Raw genomic sequence first — 18664 nt, forward strand, 5'->3', positions numbered from 1 at the left:
GAGCTCAGGAAGACAGAGGATACAAAATGAAACACGTAAGTGATAGAGCTGGATAGTCACAGGGTAGATTGTAGGTTGAAAGACAGCAACAATCCCCATGTAATACTACTATGGTGTTTGGCTGTTTGTTATTTGAATATGGTTATTCTAACACCTAAGAGTTTTAAAGACATCTACTCCTCTCTGCCAGTGGAAGCCTCTGAACCAGAAACCAAAAGAAAAAAGAAAAAAGTATCTAAACACCGACTTTTAAGAACACTATTTAAAAAAAAATTTAAAAAATCAGCAAACCTACAGCTTCCTTCAGCACATTAGTGACAGCAAATACTCATTTCAAACTCAAAACTAGAGGTTTTCTATTCATATACACTCTGTCCTAATAAAAATAGTCCGAATTCAAAAATACTGCAACAGGAAAAACAAGTTTTAAAGCGTAGAAGTTAAAACAGCTCAGAGATCTTTTTACCTTTCAAAGGCCGGGGGGGGGGGGGGGGGGGGGGCACAATATCTCAAAACTGACCAAAAACTCTAGCTCATCTGCTACTTTATAAGAAGCTCTAAATTAGTAGGATAAGCATGACCTATCTTGCTAACCCCCAAGCCTGGAAAGGCATACATTTTTGTCTTCTGGACTTTGTACATCAGTTCAACAGGAGAAAGGACTGGGACAGAAGCTGTACAGAACAGAGATGGTCAGAGGCAGATGTAACTTAAAAATAAGTATCTCAATTATTTTCAGGGTTCTGTTGGGGAAAGAAACAGTTGTCTTCAACCCAAACAACAAACTGGTGAGACTGTTTTGTGTAGGAACATGTTTATCTTACCCTCTCTCTTACCTTATCAGACACATCTCCTCGTCCTATTCAGAATCCAGCAAGTCATAAAATTCCATCTGTAACAAAAGGAAAAGTCCATTAATACCTCCTGATAATCTCACAACAAAAGGCTAATAAGCAGTTCAACAAAAAAAAAGTTAAACTTCTGCTGCCATTCCAGTATAATCTATACCCCAGGCAAGTTGCCCTCCCATCTGTGGCAATCTGGGAAACCTGAATACAAAGGTATTAAAGATGTTGTAACATGTTTGGTAAGAAACATGCTCTTCCTCCTTCAGCAAGGATAACAGAGGTGGCCAAAGCATACAGGTTGCCCTGCCGAGTCATAAATAAGTCTGCAGCATCCTCTCGTTAAATTACATGAGCATCAATTTACATAATGTGAATGGTTGTAAAATGAGACCAGTGGTAATGGCTAGGAATAATCACAGCGGTGTTATACATCATGGAGACAATTTTCCATCAATGTATCAAACCTGGGTATGCAGTACCTTTTATCTCCAGGCCAAGAAACTGTCAGCATGCAGACTTTCTTAAATACAGTAAAGCATGCAAGAAACGGATGGAACAAAGCTCTCATGCACGAGTTTAAATGATGCCTACCCTGTAGAAGTACGTTTAATTTCCTAACACCTTTACAAACCAATCTTTCATTGCAAAAAAGATGTTTTTATAATATAGGTAAACATGACGCAGTCTGGCATACCTTAGATCAGAGGAAAGAGTACCACGTGCCTAAACAGCAAAACTGCAACCTTGGAATTGTCAATAAAATTTACAGTCACGATAGACTCAGGCTTGAACAAACACTTTTCCGTGGCACGATTAAGAAAAGGATACATGACCTGCAATCCAGCCAGTCTGTAAGTCACTAGGCAGAAGAGAGACCTCCCATCTGGCAACTTTGAAAGGCTTAACAGCCTGCCTAGAATGAGAAATGTGGATCAAGGATCTAAAAAACCAAACAAACCAACCCCTCCACACACCCTTTTAGACTTTTCAGCGTCCTGCCCACAAGCCCTAGAAGCCTGTTAGTCCAGTGCCAGGCTGGAAAAGGCCAGAAAAGTGTAAGAGTGAAACGGCACACTGTATGAGAGAATACTATTTTTAAAAAAACACCAAACAATCCTTAATTTTTCAATCCAGTTATCCAGGGGAAGATGTGGCAGGAATAGAAGTATTTGAAGGAAAGAGTTTTCGTGTTTGCTTACTCTTCCTGTAGTGATGCTACTAAGAGTATCCCTGTGCCTAAAGTACAAAACTAGATGCAAAGACAACATTGTGTTTTAGTGGTCTGACATCCCTGATTTGCACCCTCACTTCATTTTCCTTGGACACCGGGCAGCTGCGATGCCAACAGACCCCAGTGGGAACGACAGGTGCTCAGCACCACGGAAGGATGACATCCTTCACTGCACTGCACTGCACTGCCATTTCCCTGCCAGCAGAATAGGGACGGCAGCACACATGTCCCCCAGCCAGGAGGGCTGCCTGGGAGCCAGGGTCCAAACTGCCTGCTCTGAGATGCTTCTCTTTCTCTGCTTTCTTTAAGTGTACATTAGTGTAGACTTTAAGTGCTAAAAATAAACCTTTCATCCAGTGAATACCATTTTCTTATCTTCTACTGATGATCATTTATTTTTTGGCATTACCAGAATAATATGACAACATACTTCCACCACTATGGAGGCTTTTTGGATTCTTTTTGGTTTTTTCTATGAAGAAGAGATCTTTTATCCATGTGACAAATATTTGAACAAGAGAGAGCCACTGACCAACAGCCCACCTGAGTATCCCTACCCTACTATTCCCCTGCCAACCGAGTAAAATTCCTCAGAGCACAACCTCTTCCTGGCTATTTTCACAGAAACTGCAGCAATCATACAAGAACAATGGGGAAGTTTGTTTTACTCAGAGTAAATGTTTTGCAGCTTCCAATGTAAATATTTTAATTAATGGGGTTTTGGGTTTTGGTTTTTTTTTTTAACTCTCTGCTGCCTTACTTGTGTTCACATTCACACAATGCTATCAGGACAGAAGCAGTACTCAACTTCTATAATAGAGAGGAAGAGAGAAATACAACATAGAAAAATGACACGCTGACTTCAGAAAAAGCACCATCATAAACAAATCAAAATTCACTGGGCATTTGCTGGGGGAGATCTGGGATGAAAAGAATTAAAGAAAAATGAGCCTGCTCATTTCCTGCGTCCGGCTGAGGACTTGTGTTAGTTTCCATCAAGATAGTGGGCCTATTTTAATAGCCAACTTGTAGAAAACCACAACCTAATCTGTTTCCAAAACAACATTACCAAAACAACGACCAGGCTACAAGGAGAAAGAGATTACTATCTTTTTGCCTCAGCCATCAATACAGTGGCTCCTAACCACCCCATCACTCCACATCCACTTCACAGAAATGCTCAAACCTCCTCTCAGTGATCCATAAACCAAGTGTTCTGGTCTGTGTCAGCAGCATGGGACTCAGATTCACTCTCTCTGTGCAGGACTGTTTTGGTACTACAGAAGGTGGCTGGACAGAGATGCCAAGCCATCCTGCACATGCTCCTCTGGTGGTTTCTGGATCCAGCAGCAGCACCCCCAGGTGCAGGCAGTGCTTCCACTCTGAACAGCACATCTCCCCGCAGAAACCATCTCTCTCCTCTGCATCCAGATACAGGGATAGAGTTTGGATGCAATATCAGCAGATGGCTGGCATTCAAGATTTTTTTTTAATTTTCTTTTTCAAATGAAGTGGGACACAAATGGTGCTGTTCCTGCTTTCCCAAAGCCTGACTGAAATGTGAACACAGACCTGTTCGAACTGGGAAGCTCAACCCCGTAGTATGTTTCTGAAGAGCTGCAGAAACTACTGCACAGACCAGTTTAGCCTGAACCAGTCCCACACGTGGCAGTGTTTCCCTTTCCCTGCTTTTATCTGAATGGGAGGTTTTGTTCCTCTTGTACCAACCTCACCACACTTGATGCCCGTTACCAACACCTTTCCAGAAGTTCAACAAGCAGCTCCACAGAAACTGCCTGCCGCCGTCAGCAATACGCACGCTACCCTGGGTGAAATCCTCACCATATCTTTCAAAAAATACTGCATTTGTAGTCGTCCACCACCTCATGCAAGATGTTGTTTGCGTGCTCATAAGACTTCCCAGATTCTGTGATTCTCACAACCACCATCCACACCAGCAGCTCCATCAACTCCAGGCCACCATGGTGTGGCACTTGGCCCATCACATCCCACTGGGCAGTGGCTAGCGCTGGAAAGGATTGGAAGAGGCCCACTGCCCTCATTCCTGCAGGGGCTACTAACTGAAGGAAGAGCGATACTTTCTGATTGCAGTTCATTGATAACAAACCTCCCACAGTCCTAAATTAGTAAAGGCTAACTATCAACCACTCCCTATTAGGATGGGGGGTAGTGAGGAGAAAGAACACCTAGCTGGTAATTGCAAGAGATCCTCTAATTTGGTAGCAGCAGAAGATGACAACGAGGCAATTGCTGTTTCTGCACAGGCAGCCTGAGGCTGGTGCTCACACAGAAGGAACCAGACACGAGCAAATACATCACCCCTTCATGGCGTGCACCCACCTCGGTACCTGTCTCCTGTGAAGGGTAAATGGATACCAAAGGGCAACGTCAGCTCCCCTTGTGGCAGGGTGATTCGGAAACATGTGTTTGCAAGACCTTTCCTGTCCCTGCCAATGCCACAAAGTGAAACTAAATCTCCTGATCCTGCATTTGAGTGTTATCAACCACTGCTATGATTGTACACACATGTACAATATCAGCTTTAGCTTCCACACCAGCAAAGACTTTTTTTTAAAAAAAAAAAAAAAAACAAACACATTTGTTTCCCCATATTCCCCATCAGATTTCCCGGCTATAAACGCAACATTAAAACACAGAGTAAGAATCAAAGTAGTAAGTATCTCTGCTCAAAACAGAGCTCTTGCAAAATAAACTCATACCACTTTTCATGAAAAACCCAAGTGAGGAGGCAGACTTTGCATTAAGCCCTCAATGTGCATGGAGTCTGGAAAAGGAGATCTCTTGGCAAGTGAGCAACCCAAGGCTTATGCCAGTCCTTCCATCTTCCTCTCTGACCTCTTCTACAGAGCTGCTGCACTCAGCTTTTTCATGTGCCAATTTAATCAGCAACGTGAAACTCACACAATCTTACCGGTGTCTCTGTGGTCTTCTCATCAGGGCAATGAGTAGAAATGCTCCCCCAAGGAGTGGCACATTCATAAGTCTCCCATGCCCACAGGATGGAAAAGAGAGTGAGGAGAGAACAGATGAATGTTAATCTCTCCACGTTGCCTCCAGCAGCAGTCTGTACTCTCCCACACAGAGAAAAGGGAGGCTGTACAATTTGTGGAGGCCAAACTGGAAAAATGTAGAGAGAGAGAACTGATGGCAAATTCTCTTCTCTATCGATTCTCTTACCGTAAGGAAAGCGAAAGTCAGTCATTGAGTTGCCGATGGAAGATGAGACCACAGGCTCTTTAAGCGGCTGCTTTTATGCAAACTGCAGAGCTGGACTACGCAGGATTCTATCAGTTCAACATATTAGCTACCTAAAATATTCTGCTTACACACTGCTTGCACTGTATGACTTCTTATGGGGATTACTTTTATTAACAGATTACATTTTTTGTCTGATCATAGGAACACACAAAAAGGACCCAAGACCACTCTGTTATGGATGTTAATTCACAAATGTAGGATTCCTCTCTAGCCTATGTGACTCCAAACACCTACTTCCTAACCATGAGTAGGTACCCAATAAGCACATGAAATACCAAGCTTGGAGCAGTTGCCACCACACACACTTCTTTAACTGATTTGTGTCTCAAAGGTGTCTGTCAGCACACAGTACTGTACATGCGCCAAACGAGAGCATGGGGGAGAAGCTCTAAGCAGGAAACAGAAGCTCGTCTTAGATTAGCACAGCTCACTCAAGCGTAGTGCTATGCTCAGATTTGGTTTTGATTTGCAAACCTTGCTGTCATTGGCTAAGAGGATGTTTGAAGTTTTGTTAAAAAAAGCCAGAAAGCTAAAACAAACACACAAATGAAGTTGCCCTGGCAGCAGTTGGTACCTTTAAAACCTATGTAAGATGCACCTTTCTCAGCCCCTGTTTCTCAGCATCCTGCTTCTTGCTTTCCCATCTCCCCTTCCAGCTGAAGGCAGCCACTCTGATTGCCACCTCCCAGGTTTCCAGCACATCATCTGCAAAAAGATGCAGGAGAGAGAGCAAAAAGTATTTTCCTGCTGCAGGCACCTGAGGCAACACTAGTCACCTCTGATCTTGAGAGTCCCTTTCCACCACCCCCAAATCCCTACTACAAGAAGAGTACTTTGTTGCCTGTTGAGATGTCTTACAAATAAGCAGCAAAGCCCAACACCAACTTGGCTCCAAAGAAATTTTAAATGGCACCCTGGTGAGCTGGTGGGCAGGCTTCCAGCTCTCACCATTAATTCCAAAATTAACAGACCTGGAGTCATCATATTGCCTGAAGATGGCAGATCCTACTCTCAAACGCATGCACCAGCAATTGCAGGCATGGTTTCGATTACGCTAATACCTGCCCAGTAGGAACAACTCCAAAAGAGTTCACTTGCTTACCCTAACTCATGATAAATCACAGTAACAGAGACATACTGCAACTACTAACTTGATCAAGGGCAAGGTGAAAGTTTTTCTCTGGGTAATCTAGAGAAGCAATCTGAGCCTTAAAGGGAAAACTTAAATGAATATTGAGAGAGGGGAAAAAACCCCACTATTTAATGTTAGTATTTATTAATATTTGGGCTTCAACTGTGGATAAACAGACAAGAATCTCTCTGCCTGAGCACATATTTAAGACTGTTTACACATGAAGTCCAAAAGGATGTCCTCATTTTATAAATAATGTGATCTGATGACTACATCAGAAAAAAAGTGCAACTTGAGGCTACATACAGAGGCAAAACACTTGGCTACTGATGTCTAAACGGGGGGGGGGGGGGGGGCAAAGACTAAACATCAGAGTCACTAAAACTCAGCAAATGGTTTATAGTTGAAGCTAAGCACATAACATAGTGCACATTCAACACACCAAACTGTGACTCTTCTTAAACTTCTAAAGCTGTGCTTACCAGTAAGTCATTTTAAGTATTCAATATAAGATTCTCCTAAATGTAAACACTGCATCTGTTACTTATACCTGACCACATAAGCCATCCGGCTATGCCTTACTCCTCCAATGTGGTAGGCACAACACATCAGAAAGAGCGCTTGTGGAGCCGCAGGGCCAGGTTAACACACAGACAACATCGGAAGAAGTTGAAACTTCTCTCTCCCAGGAACAAGGAGAAAAGGTTCCCAAAAGATGTACCAGCTGAGCTCAAACCCTGCATTTTTGTTTTGCTTTGTCACATGCTCCCATATGTGCGCATATATGGTTGTAGTTACAAGTGTATGTAATTTGCTTAAGATCAATCACTTTGCATGCTAGGACAGCGGGGGAAACAGAAACCTTGCACGCAAGAAATTAATTATCCTATAAAGAAATACTATTTCCAGCTAAAATTTGCTCTAAGTTTAGTCAAATGCACAAACTTTGTTTGTTTCCAGTTTTGTTTCTCAGCTGAGAACCTGTGAACAGTAACATAAGAATACCACAAGCAATCTCAAAAAATGGTCAAAGAGGTATTTGCTACCCAAAATTTTGGTTAGACTTCCTAAATTGAGCAAATGATGGGGTTTTTGTGATGTTCCCTATTGTCTGCTGCAAGCCATAATGCCAGGTCATACTCTGAATACATTGCACAGGGGCACGCTTTGAGTTTAAAAGCGAGAGGCAGTTGAGAGGTCTGTATGCAGAAGGAAGGAATAGAGGCTTTGTTTTTAAAAAAACACAAGCAGTATACATGTAATTTTGGTGTAGCTAAATTTTGTATGGCTACTGATACTGTATATGCAATATCTGATATACAGTATCAGGAGAAAGTATCTGATATTCCTTACTGATACTGTGTATCTCACAATAAAGTAGAAGTCTGTGCTTTTAAGAAGACCTACATTTCTGACCCAGAGGAGCAATGAGGACTGCAAGCATTTAACTTGAAATCAGTGACCACATGTGGTAAGAAAGGCTTGCCAGGATGTGATACTTAATTATGACTTCATCCTACACAGCTCCCTTGAAAAAGGCTCAGCTGAGACATCTTGCCCAAAGCAGCTCCTACAGAGCACAGCCCAACCAAAGAGGAGACCAGTGTGCCAAAAATAACAATTAAAAAGTTTTCCCCTCAAATAATGAGGTATCCCTTATAATTCAGCCCTACAAAACCGGATTTGTCAAGTTCTAAATTGGGTTGCAGCAATATTTCATTACAGCATAAATCTTTCTTACACCCTAGTAAAGATGCCTAATAATTTAATATGCTGTAATTTTTTTTTTTTTAATCTGGAACTCGTCAAAAGTCGCCTGAAATAGGCATCTCTCTTACAGTCCATTTTCCATATAGGTATAGATTCCAAAATGTAACTGGTTCACATTCTTTGCATGGAAAAACGTTTGCACAGTGCATTTACATGTAGACTAAGAAAGGTTGTAATTATCTCTCTTGGGTTTCTTAGGTAGGTCAGTGAACATCCTACAAAGGCTTCTGTATTACCTACCCCATGATATTCATTGAGCATCATTTTTTTTCTGAAAGCAGCAGAACTTCTTGAAAAGAATTACACCAACAAGTAAAAATTTCGGAAGAAAAAAGTGGGATTCCAGAGCCAGAACTTTTGGAACTTTTTTTTTTTTTTAACTTTTTATTAAAAGTTTCACAGCCCTTTCTTTGCTGAAATGGATTACTACAGAAAATGCTGAATTACAACTGTCTCACGTACTACTACTTCAGTGGATAACTTGCACAGACTTCACATAAAAAAAATAAAAGAAAGGGGAAGATATTTAAATGGATGGGGGAGGAGGGAGATACTGCCAGTAGTTGTTGTTATTAAAATCTTTAATTCTCATTCCCTCCCAAATAATCAGGTCTGTAATAAAACAAACACCATTTCAAAGCAGTTACCATGTCTGTATAAGCCACCACTGTAAAAAGTTAAGAATACAACCACATCAAGCACTACGGAATATATACATTTTTCTTCATGAAACAGATATGATGAAAATGGCTACATAAATTTAAGATTGCTCAAAGCTTGAAAAAACAGTGATGTCATCATTTTCCTGCTGCTTCTGAGAAGTAAGCACAGTTTACATCCTCACTTCCTGCTGTCCCGCTTTACTTTTCTTAACCCAAGAAACACAGGACTGGCACTGCAGCACTTCAGTGCTGGGATCATCCAAGGAAGTTGGGATAAGTCCATTTTACTCAGCAATTCTCTTTTAACAGCAGTTCAACAAAACCTGCACTGCCAGGAGTTGAAATAAAAGGTGAACTGCCCTCTTATTTGCTACATCTCTGTGAGCATGCACGCTATTTTTTTCTTTACCCTGTTCAGCCAAGGGTCACACCAGTAGTATATGGAGAAGCTAATTCATGGTCCCTACAAAACCCTGCTAGGAGAAGGCCCCTGAAAGCATCTAAATCGAGTATTGCAGCCATTAAGACCTGTTTGACTAGTCTGCTTATCACATGATTGCACTCCCTGGAGTAGAGTCTTGATACAGGCTTAAGTCAAGACAGTGAGTGTCACAACCATTTCACAGCTTGCTGTCAGATCTTTGAGACAATTTTGAAGACAAAGGAAGAGAAAAACATAGTGGGCTTTTTTTGTTTGGGTTTTTCTTTAAACTTCAAGTACTTTACACTGGGGCAAGGCTTTAGCAAAAATGTTATTTTAAGTAACCGACTGACTCACTTTTCCCCGAGATTAAATGGTATCAACCAATTCCTAAAGAGCCAGGCAATCTAAAAGCAGCTCCCTGCAAAAAAGCTGGGTTCATACCACCCAAGGAACTTCCTAACCCTGTTTTTAGACTAACATATAGCCAACCCTGATGATCTCTTGGTTCCCACACTAAAACAGCGGGAACTCTACTTTCCCCTTTACTTCATTCACCAAACCGCTAAATTTTCTGTGCTCCAGACTCCCCTCAGGGGTGCTCAGGCTGGGGTGGCCGCAGGAAAGGGGAGGCTGTCTACAGGGCTTGGGCAGGCTTCTGAGAGGCTGCAGGGGGTGTCTGTATTTTGGGTTTTTGGAGTCAAATGCTCAGATTAAGACTGGTAACAGGAAACTCCTTAGTTAACCATTTCTCCCAGCATTCCTAGGAAAAACTGTCTGAAAAACTTTTTTAAATAAAAAAATAAAATAAAATAAAAAAACCAACAAAAAACAAGAACCCAGTTGTCTAAGATTAATGCCCAGCCAGTTTCCCCACAGTTTTTAAGAACTGGGTTGGCTTTTCCAGCCTAAGAGGAAGCGAGGCCAGACTCCAAGAGCCATTGGGCTGATACCGATCTGCAGAAACTCCATGGAGCTCAGTAAAATTATTCTGCATTTATTTATAGCTCCACCAATAAACGCTAAATCTGGTAAAAGTAGTTTTCAGATATTGAAACTGTACTAGCTTTAAAATTACTTCTACCTGATTTCTGGCTTCTGAATTGCTCAGATAAAGGAGGGACCTGTCTTAGTTCCTGTCTTTCTAAATTCGCTTCCCCAGGCATGTCAGTTAATTCAGTGCATCTGCTACAATTAAAGTTTACTTTTGTTGTTCTACCCCGTACTTTGTATTTTACAACATCTGCAGTTGTATAGATACATGAAATGCACATGTTTGTTTTTAAACAACTGGCACACAATATAAGTAATGTAAGTATCTGACCTGATCACTAATACTTCAAGGAAGGATTTTTATTCAGTTAGCATTCTTCTTTAAAACACACACACATCCCAAAGAAAAACTACATAACGCAAGAAAACACAAGACCTTCTCCCTACAGTAGTATTTACTTGCTGAGAAAAATTAGTATTTCCCTTAACAGGAACATTTTTATAGCTGGGAAAACAATGCATAAAGAACTGGCTAAATTCACATGCTTGTACATTTATTAGTTAAAATATTTCTTCAAGGAAGTTTAACCAACAGTTATGTCTAACACGCATAGTCACAATAAGTAGTGCTGTCCACAAAATACTACCAACAAAAATATTTGTATAAACAGCAGAGGAAAGACATGGTAATGTTTATTACACAGGTGGATCATCTTGCCAATCAGACTCAAGAGCTTTCACAGCATTACAATTAACAGTACAAATTTTTAATGATTACAGCCTTGGTTAGTCTTCATACCTGGCAGAGTTTGCATCTAATACTTCCAATGCACTTAGTTGTGATTTTGAAATTAAGGTACACCAATTAAATTATTAAAATCCTCAACATTCACCACTGCCCTCCCTTTCTTCAAATCACCCCCCCCCCCAAAAAAACCCAACACAAAAAAACCCAACCCATCTCCAACACCTCTTCCCAGAAATATGCTTTCTAGGTTTTCATATACAGAAGAGGCTGAAACTTGCCCCAGCTGATCTGCGCAACTTTGATGACTGCATTTTCAAAATAAAAGCCAGGAAATTAGTCACGGTAGAGCAGCATCTCTAGGGGACAGTTTGGGTGGCCACCAGCAAGATGTGCGTGGAAGGACGTGCGAGAGAGAGAGAGATTGGTATCTACCACTTCCTCCCTTCCGCCTCAAAAAATTAGAATAGGCAAGAGTCCTTCCTCACTTACTGTGCGCTCAACCCCAGGTACAGGAGAGGGCCAATGCTGGTGTTCGTGCACAACACGGAGAAGGGGCAAGACCAACAGATTTGGTGGGGAAATTCCTCAAAGCCACATGGGTTCACCAGTTTGGTTAAATGGTAATTTCTTCAAGCGTCTCAGAGAGCAGTTTTTACAAAAATAAGACCACAAACCTGCAAGGGATGGGACCTCCAGAAGGACAGTCGTTTCCAGTCACCAGCAGCTACATGGTACCTGTTTAGCTCAGGAAGGTCATCAGAACATCCACACCCATTAAAAAATAAAAAAATAATAAACAAACAAAAAAAACCCACAAAAAACCACAAAACAGCCTAAACCACACCAACTCCCCCCTAAGGCAGACCCACAAAACAGGCTCCCCCCACCCTAAAAAGAAAGGGGGACATCACCATGCCCCAAATCACCATAATAGGAAAAACTCACTAGGTGGAAGAGGCTATTTCTCTATGAGCCGGCCCATGCCCCACCCCCAGCAAAAAGAATATGCAGTGAAATTTAAGTGCCTGACTGGACTCACTCTGCAGGCAGCCAGCAAAAGGCAGCGCTCTTCCCAAAGAAATTTTAGAGGCTAAACCAATCGGCAGCTACCCCTTGCACAAACCTGAGCAGCTTCATTTTGGGTATGATCCAGAGCTAAACCAGAGCTGTTCAGCTCTAACCCAGCAGATTTCACCTGTTGCACAAAGTACAAGCCCCCTGTTCACCGTGGCAGCTCAGCACACCTTGCAAGTCTGCTCTCCTCAAGGACATCACCAAAAACGGTCAACGCCCAACAAAGATTTTTTTTTTTTTTTTTTTACCACTACCTGCAGGTCAATGTTGCAGGCAAGGAGAAAAGCGTCAAGTTTTCCTCCAGAGACCATTTTGCTTGTCCTAGCACCCTGCCAGACCCACCCAGCTTTCCAACATGACCATACCTTTGCAGATGGTGGGTTTTGGGCCCTGGACGCTGCCGAGTCTCTCTGTGGCCAACAGGCCTCACGTCCTCCACCACGTGTCCCACCAGCGAGAGCAGAGATGCTACCAACGCTGGCATGGAAGGAAAAGGAGGAGTGATAGCAACCCAGGATCCAGCCCTGCCTGCTGAAAGATGAGGAGCTGAGCAAAGAAGTGGCTCTCACTGAGAGAGGACCCACTCCTAGCACGCCCTCAGAGCAGCGGCACACCACAGGATGCCATACACAGGGCCCAGCAGCCCTACCCTAGTGGAAATGTTTAATCAAAGCCCACTTTTCCCCACACTTCCACATCACTCACACCGGATGACAAAAGAACAAAAAGACGCCCTGGGAAAAGGAGGGAAAACTGTGCAGAAAGGCCTCCCGCTAGACTGAGAACATGCCCACCACCAAGAGGAGAGGGAGAAATGGAAACCAGTGGACTGAATCACAGGGCCTTAGAAGCTTAGTGGACAGCTGAGATAGTCAGGGAGTAACTTCCACAACAGCTCTGAGAGCTACAGGATGGCGAGAGAAGACCCTCATTTCTCTGCAAGGGCATCACCCCTTCCTAAATGATCTCAGGCAGCCTCCACACCACTGCAGCACCCTGACCTCACAAATGCCTTCCAAAGGCCCCAGCCTAACGCTTTGGCCCGCGTTAACTTGTCTCATTTGCCTCTTCCCACTCCTCCCACCGGCCTCCCCTCCCTACCTTGTGGTGCTTTGCATGGGTCTGGGCACAGCAGCATTGCCCAACACCAAGAGGTGAGGGAGCCAGTGTACTCCCTTCCCAACCAGAGCAAGCCCAGGAAGAGGAAGAAGAAGATGATGATGGAGGAGCCCCAGGAGGGGCCCCAGGCAGAAGAGCTGAGTTGGGAAGCCAACCTCAGCTGGCAGCAATCACAATTTGACCAAACCCAATTAACCCACCTGCAATCCCAGTTTCTGGTGGGCTCATGACTCCAGACTGTAAGGGCTTCCCAGGAAACTCCATCTTCCTGAATAATGCTCTTCTCCTTTATCCTCATTAACATCACTTGCTTATTTTTTCAAAGCAGGGAAGCTATCATTTCTGCTCAGAGCTGTATAACACAACTAAAGTCTTTGCTTTTTACACTGAGAAGCACCTTACGGAATAGATTTTAGTTGTCTTTGCTTAGAAAAATACACATTGTTTTCAAGCTTTAAGGGTCTCCCTTTAGCATCTCCACTTTCCAAGCACTAGTATGAGTTTTCCACAGATTTTTAACCACACAGTAATTACACAGGCTAGATCCCTTTCTCTGAAACTTCAGATGTTAATTAACAGTGAAACAGCCACATTAATAGTTTGCTTTTTTTAAGCTTGCTGGGATCATTACTCCAAATTCATACTGCCAAGAAAGAGGAAAATGTATGCAAGCAACGACAGCAAGAAGTAAGCTAGAACTAGGCTGTGGATTAGTAAGAAAAAGAAAAATTGATGGATGAATTATACGGGAATGATGGATTGGGTTATTGAGTTGTATGCATGGATATGACTGTGTGACAGGGCGCATATTTATACCACACACACAAATGTTTGGCAAGTTGGAGTTTCTCTTTTGCCTTCTGTCATGTTCATTTATGTAGACTGCTCTCATGGCTCCTACCAAGAGCCATGCTCTCCAACAGTCTGCACTATCTCCTGGAGATGGAAAAGCCTGCTTTTGTCCCAAATAAGAGTTCACCATTTTTTTTTCTGGGCATTTTTGGAAGTAAATAAAGGGCATTTCCATTAGAAACAATGCTCATCATCCCAGGATAAAAGATGATACAACACGAAACCATACAATGCCATTTGTATTCAAAACACAGCAGCTTCAAGATCAATCTTCTTCAGCTATTAAAACAAGTTAAAAAGATGGTGAGGGGAGGTGAAGCTTACACTTCAGATACACTGCTTCTGATATTTGAGAGATTTAATACAGATACTATCCCATAAACTCTTCAGCATCACATTTATGAGCAGAGGGACACATTTATTTCTGTGGATAGAAAACACGGAGTAGATGACCATCACATCACTGGTGAAAACTGCTATGTTATAAAATAACCCACAGCCACTGAATTTATAAGTTCCTCTAACGAAGTAGCATGTGCCAAGCCAGGCAATCCTGATGAATTACATTAGAAGCCTATAGACTTCCCAGAAATAATGAATTTGCTCAGAGCTGCATCTGCACAAAGACACACATACACTCACACTTCTGAAGGAAAATAAATTCTGACTTCTTACATCCACGTATTTTCACTTGCGCATAAAACTGTAAGATTATTAACTATAATAAAGCTCAAAAATGGATGCTAAAATGGTGTTTGAGGGCAGCATCAGACACTCCAAAAACATATATAAGCTGAAATCCAGTGCACTATATAAAGGCAAGTTTCAACTAGAAAGCTTTACTGTGATTTGTGGTACTTTAAAAGCACTCTTGTAACAATTTTAATAGTTTAAAATATTGGAGCTTAGTCCCAAAGAGATGTAGCTAGCACTAAACTGCCATTTTAATGGAATTTTTGCACCCTCTCTCCATGCTCTACTTTATAAATAAGCCTCTAGACTTCTTATTGATTTTTTTAACATGATAGATTGAGCCTCTCTGGCAGAGAGAACCAAAGAACAGCACATGAAAAATTACAGGTTCACAGTTTGTGAAAGGGACAACAATAACAAAAGCCCCAAGGGAAAACAATTGTAATATAATGCATATATGCCTGTGTTCATTGCTTTTCAGATCTGCACTCAGTGTGTGTGTGTGTATACATATCTCAAGACCTCTTTATTAAATCTACTGTCAGAAACAATTAAAAGAATATCATACACAGTTATATCACGTGCTATACATCTTTTTCAGTTACAAAGCATAAACTTAACTTCAGTGTCTGACTTGAGTAGCACTTGCTCTGAAGTGGTATAGGACATGCCATCAAAACTATCTCAAAGAAGTTTTGTAGTAGTTCAAGGTCTAGGTTCTGGAGATGCAGAAGTAAAAACATTCAAGAAAGTTTTTTATGGTGTACATATAGCAAGAGCTAGCATAAGTTAATACAGTTAGCCAGTCCTGTGCCAGACAGCTCATGAGGATACTGTCCTGCTGACCCAAATTCTGTAACCAGCTCTGCCCGTGTGACCATCACCAAGTGCATTTGTGGTCAAGCTGTGAGATCACTACTCCTCCTGCAACCCAGCTCAGAAAAATACTACAGAAACATACAGTGGCAGAATAAAAACTTACTACCCATGTGCACAGATGCAAGTGTATGGATTCATAACCCACCCACATGAAAAAGACACTGTTAGTTTTCTGACATAGAGAGGGACCTACTTTGGTCATGTGATCCAGTTTTCAGTTAGGAACATTTTGCAAGGGATATGCAGAACAGCTGATACAAGTTACTTTCTAACACATGGAAGAACATGAAGGAGAAAAAAAAAAAAAAAAAAAAGAAACACAACGCAATGCCGGCAGCAAAACCTAAACTTAGTAAGTACAATCATAGATATTTAGCAGTCTCTTGTCTTTATCCAATTTGGTTTGTCTCTCCTTACTGCAATGTACTTTTTTAGATCTGGATCTGTTCACTATATATGTGACTAGATTAAAAAGATTCCTTGAACACATGACTGTACAATATCATTTGAATTCTTTGCAGGATCTTGCAAACTCCCATGTGCTTAATTTTAGAAACAAGGACAACAAAAAAAATTCAAAAACCCGACAACAACGTCTGTCATTTCCATATGTGCTCTATATTTTACTAGTTCTTTACCAGAAATGAAAAAAAAACCAAACAAACAAAAAAAACCCCCCAAAACCACAAAAAGAATGTTAGGGGCATTATGTCTTCCCTGACACTTTGAAATACAAGAAACTTCTGAATTGTCAGTCTCCTAGAAATCTGTTACACCCAGCTATAAGCTCCCCAACTGATATGCAGAAGGAATGGCAATTCAGAGAGCTATCTGTGGGGATGTGAAGATGATGTGACAGGAGTATCAGGGATACTGGGGGACTGGCCATGCAATGCCCCGAAATGATTTTCAGTGGACACAGCTGCATCGTTCCAAGTCCAGAACAACTACAAGTCTCCCCACATCTTCCTCTCAGCGGTTGTTCTTCAGGTGATGGAAGAAGACGCGAAGTCAACAATTACTATCACAGTAGTAACCAGTGGGGACCTAATACACATGCATGCAGTGCAACGGCAACCAGTAATACAACCCAAACAGCTCAGGATGCTCGACAAACATACACGGTAAGGTGGGTTCAAAGAGTGGAAGACTACCAAACTAGAGATTTCATGTCATATCTCCAACCAGCCGATACCACCTAAGTCACCAAGCAAGGGTGCAACGCATATCCAATACAGTTCCTGTGGGCTGGTGCACAAATCAGAAGGGACTGTGCTTTTTCCTCGATTCAGCCAAACCAGATATACAGAACCAAAACCAGACCTCCTGACTTGTTCTTGAAGGTCACACCTCTGCAGGTGAACTGTGGAGCTGAAGGACCAGCACTGCTACCAACTGTGCTGTTGCTCTGTGAGGAACAAGACCTTCAGAGGCTAACGGTTTCAACCTGGCCTTTTTGCTGGTGCTAAACTCACACAATTCTTTATCCCCATTAAGCATCTGATTTTTAAATACTGCTCTGCCTTGGCTTGCAGGCACCTGCTACTGACAATTTTCAGAGAACATATGTAAGAAAAAAGAATAGCATATGGCTACACAAATAACTACAGCGATGAAGTGCTCCTTGCAAGCTCTAAAAGGGACAAGTAATTTCACCATAGTTTTCCAATGGGCCACCTCCACAGCGTGTGCGAGCACCTGCCACTCAAACACATGCACATAGGGTAATACCGACACGTGCCCTCCCAGGGTATCCCTCAGCTCTTCCCCCTCCATCCCCTTCTCAACTGCTACAGAAGAAGAGCTGGGCCAGAATAGACATTAAAAAAAAAATACAAAGTGTGTGAATGGATACCCATAGCTTTTGCATGCTAAGAGCCCAGCCCAAAGCTGTTCCTGCGAGCCTTCCCATTAAAGGCACCTAGAGGCCTCCTCGCCTTCCTCCCAGGGCAGAGCATCGCTGACAAGAGGCAGGAGGAGAAGGGAAATCTCTCCACATCCATTTTGGCGATAGGTGGGTTTGTTTCACTGTATTTTTTTTTAAAGTAATTGGGATCAGTCCCTTTCTCACTGCCTCAGACCTCCCAAAATAGTAAAGATAATAAAAAAAAAAAAAAAATTCTGCATATAGGACATTATGGCTGGAAATTTAGCAACAGGAGAGTCAGGACAATTGTTATCCTTTTGCTTTGTCTCTGTGCACATTTGGTATACCACCATCACAGTACCAAGTCTGCTACATTCAAATACATAAATTCAACATCACATTTCCCCCTTTTCTCTTCTTAATGTATTTATTTTTCCACTGGGAAGTGACTTACTTTAAAAATTGCTTTATGATTAAAAAAAAGCAGCAATCAACTTTTCGAAATGTCAATTTTAATGTGATTTCTGTTTCCCTCCTCCCAGCTCCTCAGGCTCTCACAGGAAACCCCCATGCCTCTATTTCACACTTTGCCACAGTTGCAGCCCTAGCAACAACCCCAGAAGGGCAGCCCCCAAAACCTTGGTGTTTCTGGCAGAGATGAGGCACACTCTATTCCCTGCCATGGAGCTCAGCTTTTTATGGGACATTCAGGCACAGCCTAAGAGCTTTAGTTCAAAAAACCTACTCAATCTCAGAAGGGCAGGAGGTTTTAACCTGCAGGGCTGAGGGGACATACCTGTGTGACAACGTGCCACAGCAAACTCCAGACCTGGTCACCAGATCTGCCAAAAGGCAACACGCCATCCCCTTGCTTGCTTACGCTGCACCAGCGATCCTGGGAACAACATGGTAGTAGGGGGCCACCCAGTCCAGCTGCACGCACAGCAATGAAATAAGTTACGTTCCCACTGATTTCAAAAGGCTTTAGGCCTTATTTCTCTTCATCATACAAAATTCAGAGCATTTATGATAAAGTTGTCAATATGCCACAGTCAGCAAGGGAAGACTCACAGCA

The 18664-nt window shown here is 42.3% G+C and overlaps 1 protein-coding gene across 6 annotated transcripts in view; it reads right to left on the bottom strand.

Annotated features, from left to right (window-relative positions):
- TRERF1 (transcriptional regulating factor 1) overlaps window positions 1-18664 on the bottom strand; it is a 104844-nt gene that overhangs the window by 74039 nt on the left and 12141 nt on the right. For all 6 annotated transcript variants that reach the window (XM_052806549.1, XM_052806550.1, XM_052806553.1 and 3 more), the window contains one exon: window positions 837-892. The gene's annotated coding sequence lies outside the window, so the exon portion shown is untranslated. The remainder of the gene's footprint in view (window positions 1-836; window positions 893-18664) is intronic.

This window comes from Harpia harpyja, chromosome 13 (assembly GCF_026419915.1).
Source record: "Harpia harpyja isolate bHarHar1 chromosome 13, bHarHar1 primary haplotype, whole genome shotgun sequence".
NCBI classification, from domain to species: Eukaryota; Metazoa; Chordata; class Aves; order Accipitriformes; family Accipitridae; genus Harpia; species Harpia harpyja.